Source organism: Vigna unguiculata, chromosome 4, assembly GCF_037176805.1.
Source record: "Vigna unguiculata cultivar grain cowpea cultivar isolate G323 ecotype 2 chromosome 4, ASM3717680v1, whole genome shotgun sequence".
Classification (NCBI taxonomy): domain Eukaryota; kingdom Viridiplantae; phylum Streptophyta; class Magnoliopsida; order Fabales; family Fabaceae; genus Vigna; species Vigna unguiculata.
The window spans coordinates 48,294,169-48,308,738 of record NC_140795.1 but is presented as its reverse complement, the minus strand read 5'-3'; the positions used below and the strand labels follow the sequence as shown (position 1 = coordinate 48,308,738).

Genomic DNA, 14,570 nt, shown 5'->3' with positions numbered 1-14,570 from the left:
AAATGTAGATGTGGAGTCTTTTCCTGATGATGTTTTGCTGCCACACTCAATTACTGTTCTAAGAATCTCTGATTGTCCAAATCTTAAGAAGATGGATTACAAGGGTCTCTGCCACCTCTCCTCTCTCAGACTTTTTGATTGCCCCAACCTTCGATGCTTACCAGAGGAGGGTTTGCCCAAATCCATGTCTTCTCTCTCAATCTGGAACTGTCCATTGCTCGAACCTCGTTGTCGGAGGAATCCAAAAGCCCAAGACTACTGGAATAAGATTTCTCACATTGAAGAGTTGAGAATTGGGCACAGTGATGAAGTGGAAGTTTAAAAGTTTTGAACAATATCAGCAAGTATGTTACAAAGATTTATTGATCAAGAAATTGTAAACAAAAATTACTTTAGTATTTTTTTTTATTAATTTGTTGCTCTGCTAAATTTCATGTTAAATCAATTTATTATTCTAAACTAATCTCAGTTAGCTAGAACTATAATTTAAAATTTATTATATCTAATATTTCTCATTGTGGTGATTTTGCTTTAGAATTTAGTATTCATAAGTTCAATTTTATTTCTACGAAAAATTCCTTGTTAAAAAAAAAAAATCAAGACGTTCAATTTGAACGTCTGTCATCTCATATTGTGTTATTTTTTAATGTTACTTTTAGATAATTTGATTTAAATTCATTAGATTTTCATTTTTTTTGTCTGGTTAAAATATTTCAATTACCACTAATTTGAAAAAATTATTTAAATATAAAAAAATTGTTAATAATTTAAAATATTAATAGTGATTATTTTTTTCAGCCGTTTGATGTTTTTTTTTGTCAAAGTTTGTTAAGATAATTTCTTCTAATATTGACCTTTTCTCTATAAACATAAATCGAAATTGTTTTCATTGAAGATAACCAATTTTTTTTTTTTTTTATCAATGGCAGGTGTGAGAACCCTCCCTCGCTGCCACCCACTTCACAGAAAACAGCACACTCTCCCCTTGCACTCTTTTCCTTCTCTATTTCTTTCTCTGCCTTCTCTCTACCCGAAAACATTTTAATTCACATCCAAAAGTCCGAAATCCTTCCCACTGTTATAGAATTCAGACCTGAGGCTAGATCAAGACCACTTCCTCAAGCTGAGCCTTCCCTCCCTACGCATAAGTCAATATGTATTCCTCCCTTGTCTTCCAATTTTCGAATTTTAGGTATTTCTGTCTTTCTAAGTTGAGGTAGGGTTTGTTCTTACACTTGGCAATTGTAATTTAGTGCCTTAGGTTGTGAGATTGAGGTGTCCCCTTTGTTGAAAGAGTCCTTACTTGTGGAAATTTCAAAGGTATGGGGAGCTAGCGATTTTTACTCAAATTTGTATAACAATCTGTTTTGATGAGTCTGAATTGCATGTTTAAGTGTTGAAAATGATGTTTGAATTGCATGATTTTAGTATGTGTTGATTTTGTGAAGAATCTGGACTCTTGCATGTGGGAACAGGTTCGTAATCTGGTATTTTCGTCTGGGCGAGTGGCTCTCGCCTGAGCGAAAACACCAGAAAACCCACCCATGTTCCTGCGCGAAGTCTCGCCTAGGCGAGCTGAGGTCGCTTAAGCAAGAGCCACCCTCGTTTAAGCGAACCAGCTTAGCCTGAGCGAGAGTTCGCCCATGTTTTTAATTTTTGCCACTGCTAGAGCCTCGCCCAGGCGAGATTGACTCGCCTAAGCGAGACGACCTCTCGCCTAGGCTAGATTGTCTAGCTTGAGCGAGGGCCATTGCAGTGGGTTGCTTGAAGTCCTGTTTTAAGGAGTGAAGTTATATGTAAAATTGTAATTTTGTGCAGTTAATCTCCTATATGTTTGAAATGTCATTATAAATGTAGTGAGTGGTGAAAATTTGATGAATATGAATTATGAGGAGTTGTGGTTGAAATGGAATTTCAAGGGAAATTCATGTGAGCTTGTTAGTGTGTGTAAGGACATGAGGAATCCGTATTGGTTGGTATCCTGAAACTCCAATAATCATTCACGTTCATGTAGAGTAGGATGGATTATGCCGTGAGGAGTAGCAAGAGGTCCTAGTCTTTAGACTTGATCAAGTCTTAGACGCGAAGGGGACTTACCCTGTGAGTGGTTGGGTGATAACCCCTTGTGTCCAAACTCTGCAGAGTTTGGGAACCTTCACAGGTGCAAGCCACCAAGAGCTCCAATGTCTCTTACACAATCCGAATATCGAGTCTAGAATTATATATAATTGAGATATGTTTTTGTGAATGATAACTATGATATGAATTGTATGATTTCTCTTAATTTCAGTTAGCTCACCTTTCTTGTTTATGTATGTTTTTCCTTGTGCTCTCTCTTTGCAATGATCACCTGTTGTTGGTGTGAGCAGAGCCGAATCCAGATGAAGATGCCCCTCTCCTTAATAGGAGTTGACTGGTCACATAGAGGTTCCGTGGTAGTCTTTTTGGGTTAAATACCATGGGGTTTTGAGATGTATAGTTTATGTTTTGTGTACCTATGTTTGTCATTAGGAATTCATTGGATTGTTTTTGGATGACTGTATCAGCTGTATACACTTATATATGACTGTTCTTCTTACTATCTGCTATGCTTGATCATAATATAATGTTTTATTTGATAGCATGAAAAACTATTAAATGGGATGTTACATTTTGGTATCAGAGCAGTAGTTCCTTTAGGGTCTGTAGGTGTGTGCTTGCTTGGTTTCTATTGTGTGTTTTCGTAGTGTTTTGGGTAGTTGTGGTATCTATTAGCTAGACTGATGGTTCCTCTTTTTGTGTGGTCAGAGCTGTGGCACCTAGGCCTCCTCCTCCTCCTCTTCCAAACCCGGAGAGTTCTCATTTGGTAGGAACAATTGAGGCGATGATAGCAGCCATGCAACATCAGAACACTAACATGGTAAATCAGCACAACCTAGCCTTGCAGCAGATGGAGTCTGCTAGGCTAGCAGCGGAGGCGACTCAACAGAGGCATTTGGAAGCCCTGCATCAGATAGGGGAGAATCGTTTTGCAGCGGGATCTTCCCAAGCTCCACCACCACGAGTACAAGAGTGGAGTTTGGAGGATTTTCTTCAACATCATTCATCCCGCTTCGATGGTAAGACTAGCCCGGATGAGGCAGACCAGTGGATGAGAGACATGGAGCGGATTTATGATGCTAAGAGGTGCCCAGTAGAGAATAGGTTGGCATATTCTGAGTATCTGCTTGCCGGAGAGGTCGTTCATTGGTGGTCTAGTATGAAGATGATGCTAGAAGACAGCAGGGAACCTGTCACTTGGGAGTTGTTCAAGAAGAAGTTTTATGCTGAGTACTTCCCAAATAGTGTGAGGTACGCCAAAGAGGTGGAGTTTTTGCAGCTGATGCAAGGAGAGATGTCAGTGTCAGAATATGCTGAAAAGTTTAAGCATCTGGGCAGATTCCACACCTTGAGGATGGCTGAGGATTGGCAGTGTAGGAAGTTTGAGAACGAGTTGAGAGGTGATCTCAAACTCATGGTGGCCCCCCTCTCTATCAAGGAATTCCCTGCCTTGGTGGAGAAAGCAAGGGTAATGGAGAAGTTGAAAGCTGAGGTTGATGCTTAGCCGCGATCGCAGCAGAAGGTGGAAGGACCATCTGGGTCCGTGAGCAGGCGAGAGGATAGGAGGAAACCATACTCTAGACCTCAGCCTTAGGAGCCTAGGAGATTCTCACATCAACCACATCAGTCTCAATCTTCCAGGCCGCAATGTTATCATTGTGGAGGGCCCCACATGAAGAATGCTTGCCCTCAACTGGTAGGCAAGAGGACTTGTCACAGGTGTGGCCAGGAGGGTCACTTTATTAGGGAGTGCCCCACCAGTAGGAGTACAGTTTCTAGGCCTCCGACACAGTCTCAGTTGCACCAGGCGAGGGGAGGTGTAAGGCCTCAGGCAGCTGGCCGGGTGTACGCCATGACGGGTACAGAGGCAGACAGATCAGGAATTGTTGTTGTTTAACTGCCCCAGCCTCCAATGTTTATCAAAGGAGGCCTGCCGGAATCCATTTCAGAACTTAAAATTGTTGGTTGTCCATTGCTTGAACAGTGTGGTCGGAAACCAAAAGGCTAAGACTGGGAAAAGATTGCTCACTTGTAAAATAGTGATTGAAGATGTGAGACATGAACTTGAAGTTTGAAATCACACATCAGGTAGTTGTTTGAAGTTTGAACCTTTTGAAATACAATCTTGGGCTATTGCCATATACTTCAGATCAAGTTACTGATTTCCATTAGTCACTTTGTTTCCAATTCATAGGATGGCAGCATAATTTGTTGGTGGTTGACAAGCTGGCTTCCCCTAAAGTTTTTAGACTTGTTTTGTGGAAGAAAACTTGATACGAAGCTACTGGGAAACTTGCACATCACACTGCACTCCATCAAAGATCCACGCTATAAAACATGGCTTTTTGATGTCAAAGAGGTCATGTTTGATGCAGAGGATCTCTGGGATGAAAGAGACTATCAACTCACCATATGCAAAGTGGAAGCTGAATCTCAACTTCTAACTTTCATTTATAAGGCATCAAATTTCTTCAACTCCACTTTCAGTTCATTTAACAAGAAAGACTAGAATATCTTGCAAGGCAAAAGGGTGCACCTGGTTTCAAAGAATGTAGTTATTCTGGTGCTGAATCAAGTATTAAATTGTCACAGAAATTGCCGTCAACTTCTTATGGAGGGGTTGTTCTGTGTTCCATGTGTTCTCTATGTAAAAAAATGAAGAATCAATTCACCATCTATTTTTTTGAGTGTAATACTGCTGTTTATCTTTGGTATTGCCTGCAGGGGATTTTTTATTTCAAATCCCCTCTCTGGCAATCTTTTATATTCAAACAGTCACCTCTTTTACTCTTAATATCAGAATTCAGCTCAAGCAATTCACAATTTGAACTCATTCTCGCACTGTCAATTCATTTACTACTTAATACCGATTTATGTTAAAAGTATGTATACATTGTTAAAAATAAATTGTATTGCTACTATGCCTTATTGAAAATGACCTGGCTTACTGTCACTATAAAAATTAGTCAATATGATAAATGCATTTATATAAATTAATTAAAGATTAGATGCAGAGTAAAGGTACATACGTAATAAAAAAATAATTAACATTTTTTTGAATTTTGAAAACAATATATAAGTTAAATTATAAATATTTCAAAATATGTAACAATTAAAAAAAAAAAGAAAGAGAGTATCAATTCAGACGCGATTGTTTCTCAAATTGGTTTCCTAAACTTCATGTTAAATACCTTAATACTTTGATCATGTATCATCACATATGAGAATAGAACATCTCATATTACTTAATTAAGAAGAGCGACATATTAACCCTCTAAGAAACTTTGAAAAATCAACAAACTCATCAATTATTGCTTCATTGCTTCATTGGGATACACATTTCCTACACTCACCACTCCCTATTTACACACTTTAAATTCATCAAAACCGTTGAATGCGTATCCAACTCCTCACATTTTTATACGGGTCATTCAAACTCCTCCTATATTTCAACCATCCATTTTTAATCGCACGATGACCCAACCTGTAAATGCAACGGATCATTATGGCTCAGAAAATTTGCAAAAGACTTAAAAGCTATTGGTTGGGTATTGATGTTAGTGGTTGAGTATTGATGTTCACTGCTTTAAAGTCTTGATAAAATAGCTAACTACTCATTTCATTTCATCACTATAGCATCCCTGCACTGAATCATTGTGAAATCATCAAACACTTTTCGTTAATCATTCACTTTCTTTCCTTACCATGGCAGCAGAACTCGTTGGTGGTGCTCTTCTTTCTGCTTTTCTTCAGGTTGCCTTCGACAGGCTGGCTTCTCCTCAAGTTTTACAGTTCTTTCGTGGAAGAAAACTTGACGAGAAGCTGCTTAGCAATCTGAACACCATGCTGCACTCCATCAATGTTCTCGCTGATGATGCTGAACAAAAACAGTTCAGAAATCCACACATAAAAGCTTGGCTTTTTGCTGTCAAAGATGTAGTCTTCGATGCAGAGGATCTCTTGAAGGAAATAGAGTATGAACTCACCAGATGCCAAGTGGAAGCTCGATCAGACCCACAAACCCTTACTTCCAAGGTATCAAATTTCTTCAACTCTACTTTCACTTCATTTAACAAGAAAATTGAATCAGAGATAAGAGATGTCCTAGAGAAACTAGAATATCTTGCAAAGCAAAAGGGTGCTCTCGGTTTGAAAGAGGGTATTTACTCTGGTGATGGATCAGGTAGCAAAGAGTCACATAAATTGCCATCTTCTTCTTTAGTGGTTGAAAGTGTTATTTATGGCAGAGATGCAGACATCTGAAACTGAGAATCATGACCAGCCATCAATACTTTCCATTGTGGGAATGGGTGGGTTGGGTAAGACCACACTCGCCCAACATGTATACAATGACCCAAAGATAGAGGAGGCTAAATTTGATATCAGAGCTTGGGTTTGTGTTTCCGACCATTTTGATGTTTTGATAGTTACAAAAACAATTCTTGAGTCAATCACTAAATCTAAAGATGATAGCGGAGACCTGGAAATGGTTCATGGAAGATTGAAAGAAAAAATATCAGGAAGGAAATTTCTTCTTGTTTTGGATGATATTTGGAACGAAAGACGAGAAGAATGGGAAGCTGTCGAACTCCTCTTAGTTATGGGGCACCAGGAAGTAGAATTCTTGTCACATCACGTGGTGAGAAAGTTGCTTCTAACATGATGTCTGAAGTGCATAGGCTAAAGCAATTAGAAGAAGAGGAATGTTGGGAACTTTTTAAAAAGCATGCACTAAAAGATGATGATCATGAATTGAATAATGAGAAAAAGATGATTGACAGAAGGATAGTTGAGAAGTGCAAAGGATTACCCCTTGCTCTAAAAACAATTGGAAGTCTACTCCGCACAAAGTCATCCATTTCAGATTGGCAAAAGGTATTGGAAAGCGACATATGGGACTTACCGAAAGAAGTTGAAATTATGCCTGCTCTACTACTGAGTTATCAACACCTTCCTTCTCATCTCAAGAGGTGCTTTGCTTATTGTGCATTATTTCCAAAAGATTATGAATTTGACAAGAACGAATTAATTTTGTTGTGGATGGCTGAAGATTTTCTTCATCACTCTAAACAGATCAAGAATGTACAAGAAATTGGTGAACAATATTTCGACGATCTATTAACAAGGTCCTTCTTTCTTCAATTAAGCTCTGAAATGCGACAAATCAAGAATGTAACAAGGTCCTTCTTTATTGAATCAAGCTTTGAAAGGCGATTCGTCATGCATGACCTTTTGAATGATTTGGCAAAATATGTTTGTGCAGACTTCTGTTTCAGGTTGAAATTTGATAAAGGAAATATACCCAATACAACCCGTCATTTTTCATTTTCATTCGGTGACGTAGGATATTTTGATGGTTTAGGGAGTTTAACAGATGCTAAAAGACTGCGTTCATTTCATTCACTTACAAGTGGCTGTTTCTATGAATTCAATCCTTGCCAATTCAATATTTTGGTACATGAATTGTTCTCCAAGTTCAAGTTTTTACGCGTCTTATCTTTGAAGGGATATGCTGAGCTTAGTGAGGTCCCTAATTCTGTTGGTGATCTTAAAAATCTCTGTTCGATAGACCTTTCGTATACTCATATACAAAAGCTACCTGACTCAATATGTTTGCTCTATAACTTGCTAATAATGAAGATGAACTTTTGTTCTTTTCTGGAGGAATTACCTTCAAATTTTCATAAGCTCACCAAATTGAATTGTTTGGAATTTAAAGATACAAAAGTGACAAAGATGCCAATGCATTTTGGAGAATTGAAGAATCTTCAAGTACTGAGTACGTTTTGTATTGACAGAGATAGCGAGGTCATCAATATTAAGCAACTAGGAGGACTCAATCTTCATGGAAGGCTATCAATTAATGAGGTGCAGAATATTGTGAATCCTCTGGATGCATTGGAAGCAAATTTGAAAAATCAACTCCTTGTGGAGCTTGAGTTAAAATGGAATGAGAATCACATCCCCAATGATCCAAGGAAAGAAAAGAAAGTGCTTGAGAATCTACAACCTCCCAATCACTTGGAAGATTTGTCAATAGAGAACTATGGTGGTACAGAATTCCCAAGTTGGGTATTTGATAACTCATTATCAAATTTGGTGCTTTTACATTTGGAGAACTGTAAGTATTGTCTATGGTTGCCTCCCTTTGGACTTTTGTCATCTCTGAAGTCCCTCGAGATTATGGGGCTTGAAGGAATAGTGAGCATTGGTGCTGAATTTTATGGGAGCGACTCTTCTTCATTCAGGTCCTTGGAAACATTGAAATTCTACAACATGAAGGAATTGGAAGAATGGGAATGTAAAACTACTTCTTTTCCACGTCTTCAAAATCTTCATATCTATCTTTGTCACAAGCTTAAAGGTCTGCCAAATCAACTTCTTCATTTAAAGAATCTAGATATTGGTTGCTGTGATAAGCTCGTAATTAGCATAAACAAAATGTTCGCATCATCGCTTCAACTCTTGACTGTTGTGAATATGCCCAGTACTAATTATGATTTTCTTGAAGCAATGGAGATTAATAGTGACTGCGTTCATTTTACCATCTTTCCGCTAGATTTCTTTCCAAACCTCCGTGTACTTCGATTGAGTTGGTGCCAAAACCTAAAAGGAGTGTCACAGGAGCATGCTCATAATCATCTCAAGGTACTAGGAATTGGAGATTGTCCTCAATTTGAATCATTTCCCAGTGAAGGATTATCTGCGCCGTGGCTACAAATACTTTCAATTCGAGGAGCGGAGAATTTGGAGTTGATGCCAAAACGTATGCAATTCCTACTCCCCTCTCTTACTGATTTGGTGATAATTGATTGTCCAAAAGTGGAGATGTTCCCAGATGAAGGATTGCCATCAAATTTAAAAACTATGTCTCTTTCGAGCTTAAAACTTATCGCCTCCCTGAGAGACACATTGGGGTCCAATACATGTCTTGAACGCTTGATTGTTGAAAAGTTGGATGTGGAGTCTTTTCCCGGTGAAGTTTTGTTGCCACGCTCTCTCACCACTCTAATCATCTTTTTTTGCCCAAATCTTAAAAAGCTTGACTACAAGGGTCTACGTGACATCTGTGTCAAATATTATGAATTTCCCAACCTTCATCAGAGAAAATTAGAAAGTTCTTAGTTACAAATACTTCACTCTTTTATCAGCACTTACTAAACAACAGTTGCCTTTAAAGGAGACGGTGAGACGAGTTTTAATGGATTACTTGTTAATTGACAACAATATAACTTTGTTTAGGAAATCAAACATTTTTTTATAAGCTGCCTCTTGCTGTTCTTATCTGTTATTGCTTTTGAAAAATATTAGTAAGTATGTTGCAAATATCATTATGGATTTATTGATTAAAAAGATCTACTATTAATCACTTTAGTATTTTTTTTATTGTTTTGTTGCTCTGCTAAATTTTATATTGAATCACTGTGTTCAATATTGAAACAGTTATGTGATATGGATTATTTATATACTTAATCGATTAAATCCGAAAACAACTGATAAACTGATAAAATTTGAGCCTTGAAATTTTCTTAGAACAGGGTCCAATGCAGGCATGCCATTGTCAAATTTTATTTTCCTTAAGAATTCTAGACTGTTGAGTATTTTAATTTTCCATCTTGACTCTTCGTGTATTGATCTATTATTCTTCCTGAGACTGACTTGTAAATTTTTATTTGTAATTCAAGAGTATTACCGAGTCGGGGATGTGCTTACACAAGTTTCTTGCAATGGCTTCCAATGTCTTCTTCACTTCAAGTGATCGCTCTAGGCATCTTCTATCATGTTGTTTCCGCAAAATTTTGTCTTAAGGTATTAATTTTTTATTAATTATTAAAATTGCTTTTGTCTGTATTAAAGATTTCTTAAGGTACAAAATCTTAATGTTGTGTAAAATTAAACTTATTTTCCACCTTTTCTTTGTACAGGTATGCTTGCAGTTTACTTAGAAAAGACATGAAAAAGATAGTGATCACTCTTTGCTCCTCATATATCCTAGGAAAAACAAGGGGACAAGCAGGCTCTAGCAAAGGTACATGGCCTTGGAATTTTTTGGAATTTAATTTTCTCTTACTATTGTAGATCTTTTGATACAAAAATTTCTTAACTAGGCTTCTCTTTGAAAGCATTAAGAAGCAAATTGGAGAAGGAATCTCACAAATGTACCATGATATTATACAGAGAAAACAAGTAGAAGGGATTCAAATTGGCATATCTGATGATGAGTTACCTAAACAGGTCCAAGGAAAACTAGTACACCTGAGAGAGAGATTGAAGCAAAGGGAGTTATGAAATGTAAATGCTTCTAAACATACATTCTTAGACCCTTTAAATTGTATTTGATTTTTTGCTGAACTGGGAAAGGGAATTTAACTAGTGAGAATTGCCAATAGCTTTTAATTTTGTTTTCTTATTGTGTTTCCATTTGTTTATAAAATTAGTGGAGGAGAATTTGTGCAAGTGACCTGATATTGATTAGCTATGTAAAGATTGAGTATTTGTTGTACCGAGAATGGTCCTTGTATTTGTTAATGGAAGAAACAATAGATCTTTTACAATATATTTTATACCTAAATCTTCTTTATTATTATCTAATGGAAGTTCCAAAAACAACTAGAAACATGACATACCTGTGTATGTCAATGCGGTTCAAACTGGTGTATAATAAATACATGTCGGAAGAAAGAAAGTTTAGTATATTATGGAAATGAAGCCAAGAAATCATGTCTCCCTTTTTCATTTCAAATCATCTATCTGGAAATCTTCTATATTCAAACAGTCATCTCTTTTACTCTTAATATGAGAATTCAGCTCAAGCAATTCACAATTTGAACTCATTGTCGCACTGTCAATTGATTTACTACTTAATACTGATTTATGTTAAAAGTGTGTATACATTGTTAAAAGAAATTGTATTGCTAGTATGCCTTATAGACAAATGACCTGGCTTAATTTGCATCTATAAAACTTTAAGTTAGGCTAAATGCATTTATATAAATTAATTAAAGATTAGATGCAGAGTAAAGGTACATATGTAATAAAAAAATAATTAACATTTTTTTGAATTTTGAAAAAAATACATAAAAATTATAAATATTTCAAATATGTAACAATTTAAAAAAGAAAAACAGAGAGTATCTATCAGTTGAGATGTGATTGTTTGAAAATCAGCACAGCAGATATAAAGAAATAAGACCCTTCCCTTCTTCATACATTATTTCCTAAATATAAAAGCAAAATGATGCCCTCAAGTTTTATAATCTGTAGAAAATTTTGAACACATGCTAATAAATTTGTGTTGGTTTAGAGTGTAATTAGATATTATTTATACTGCTATAAGTGGAACATAGTACGAGTATAAGTATCAATACGAAATAGAAACTTAGAATTCATCAATAAACATGTATAAGAACTTGTTCTTGATATCAGAAGTTTTAAGCACCTAAAGCAGGAAGAGGACTAAATAATACAATTCTATGTTTCATAAGTTATAAACAGCTAAGTCAATTAAATCTCTAGTTCATATACGTGTCAAAAATCAGAAAAGTTGCTTTGTCAGGAAGACTTAAAAGCTATTGGTTGAGTATTAATGTTCAGTGTTCTTAAAGTCAAGTCACCGTTCTTGAGAAAATACCTAACTACTCATTTCATCACCATAGCAGCTCCCTGCACTGAATCATTGTGGAATCACACACTTCCGTCTTACCATGGCAGCAGAACTTCTTGGTGGTGCTCTTCTTTCTGCTTTCGTTAATGTTGCATTTGACAGGTTGGCTTCTTTTGAAGTTTTAGACTTCTTTCGTAGAAGAAAACTTGATGAGAGCCTGCTCAGCAATTTGAACATCATGCTGCACTCCATCAATTCTCTTACTGATGATGCAGAACAAAAGCAGTTCAGAGATCCACACGTCAAAGCATGGCTTTTTGCTGTGAACGAGGCTGTCTTTGATACAGAGGATCTCTTGGATGAAAAAGACTATCAACTCATCAAATGCAAAGTGGAAGCTGAATCTGCACATCAAAACTTGACTTACAAGGTATCCAATTTCTTTGATTCTACTTTCAGTTCATTTAACAAGAAAATTAACTCGGGAATGAAAGAAGTCACAAAAAAACTAGAATATCTTGCAAAGCAAAAGGATGCTCTTGGCCTGAAAAAGTGTACTTACTCTGGGCATGGATCAGATAGTAAAATGCCACAGAAATTGCAATCATCTTCTTTGGTGGCTGAAAGTGTTATTTATGGCAGAGATGCGGACAAAGAAATCACAGATGAAAAGGATGACAGTAGAGACCTACAAAAGGTTCACAAAAAACTGAAAGAAAAATTGTCAGGACAGAAATTTCTTCTTGTTTTGGATGATGTTTGGAACGAAAGACAAGAAGAATGGGAAGCTGTGCGAACTCCTCTGGGTTATGGGGCTCCAGGAAGTAGAATTATTGTGACAACACGTGGGGAGAAAGTTGCTTCTAATATGAGGTCTAAAGTGCATCGCTTAAAACAATTAGAAAAGGATGAATGCTGGAAAGTTTTTGTAAAGCAAGCACTAAAAGATGATGAGAAAAAGGAGATTGGTAGAAGGATAGTTGAGAAGTGCAAAGGATTACCTCTTGCTTTGAAAACAATCGGAAGTCTTCTTTGGACAAAGTCAGCAATTTCATTTTGGAAAAACGTATTGGAGAGTGACATATGGGGGCATTTTTGTATTTCAGGGTCCATTTGACCTTAAATTTGTAAAATAGGGTCTGTTAATTTTTTTTTGTCAAATAGGGTTAAGTCGTAAGGGTAGGGGATGACATTACAAATGAAGTCGTCCTCCACCCCACCGGTTTCTTTTTTTTTTTTCAAAAAAGCAAAACCGTCTTATATAAGAACAGTTTCTGTTTACATGGGAAGTGAAGTCGCTCTCTTAAGTAACGACTTCACTTTTCTTTTCTTTTCTTATATTTCTTTTTAACATAAACATCATGTCTGTGAGGAGCCTTAATTGCAAGGCTAAGAATCTTCACACTTGGCTCTAGAGTTTCTGAATTATTCACCATACATATAAAAGTTAGGCGCTGAAAATGGAGGAAAAAGTTTCAACCATATATAGATTCAATTGTTCGTTGGATTTCGTAAAATGAAATCATGTTTTGTGTATAATCCATTAAACTTACACATTTGCATTACCAAATAATTACAAATTAATGATAATCATGATTCTTCACTGTAAAATCATCAACAGTATCAACGTTAACAACTGACATGAAAAAATGAGATATTCGAGACGCCAAAAAGGACATGGATTTTTTTATTGCTTTTTTTTTTTCACAAATGTGGAAAAATGACACATTTCTTAGCTTTTACTACTGTGATTCATACGTGTACGATCAGAATCACGAAAAGAAAAAAAGAAAAGAAACCGCAAAAAAAAAAGGAAAAGTGAAGTCGTCATGTAGAAAGACGACTTTACTTTCCACGTAAAGAGAAACCGTTATCTCATAAGACGACTTTGTTATTTTAAAATAAAAAAAAGAAAACCGGTTGGGTGGAGGAGGACTTCACTTGTAATGTCGTCCCCCATCCTGACGACTTAACCCTGTTCGATAAAAAAAAATTCGATGGATCCAATTTTACAAATTTAACATCAAATGAACCCTATTTTACAAAAAAGCCTTACTTAAGAGAGCGACTTCACTTGCCATGTAAACAGAAACCGTTCTTATATAAGACGGTTTTGCTTTTTTGAAAAAAAAAATAGAAACCGGTGGGGTGGAGGACGACTTCACTTGTAATGTCGTCCCCCACCCTAACGACTTGACCCTATTTGACAAAAAAAAATTTAACAGACCCTATTTTACAAATTTAAGGTCAAATGGACCCTCAAATACAAAAATGCCTCTTAATGATCTGAAAATAATTGATTGTCCACAAGTGGAGATGTTCCCAGATGGAGGTTTGCCATCAAATGTAAACAAGTGTCTCTTTCAAGTTCAAAACTTATTGCCTCTCTAAGAGAGAACTTGGATGCCAACACATCTCTTTTCTGGTTGTGTATTAAAAAGGTTGATGTGGAGTCTTTTCCTCTTGAAGTTTTGCCCAAAATTACTTTTCTACAAATCTCCAATTGCCCAAATCTCAAAAAGATGAAGTACAAGGGTCTCTGCCATATCTCATGTCTCTTACTTGAGCATTGCCCCAACCTTCAATGCTTACCAGAGGATGGTCTACCCAAATCCATCTTTCATCTTTCTATCAAGGGTTGTCCGTTATTGAAAAAGCGTTATCAGAATCCAAAAGGTGAAGACCGAAAAAAGATCTCTCACATTAAAAACTTGGGAATTTGGTATTAAGAAGTTCAAAACTAGATGTGTCGCAATTCCATTTGTCTTTATCAGGTGCTAATTCTCCATCTTTTCCATTACAATTTTCTTAGTTGCAAATATTTCACTGCGTAATCGCCATTTACTAAAACAACTGAAACACTTAGTAATAAGGAGATGGTGAGATG

The 14,570-nt window shown here is 36.5% G+C and overlaps 1 pseudogene; it reads left to right on the top strand.

Moving 5' to 3' along the window:
- Positions 1 to 5,783: 5,783 nt before the first annotated feature.
- LOC146887349 (putative disease resistance RPP13-like protein 1) lies at positions 5,784 to 14,440 on the top strand (annotated as a pseudogene).
- Positions 14,441 to 14,570: the final 130 nt, after the last annotated feature.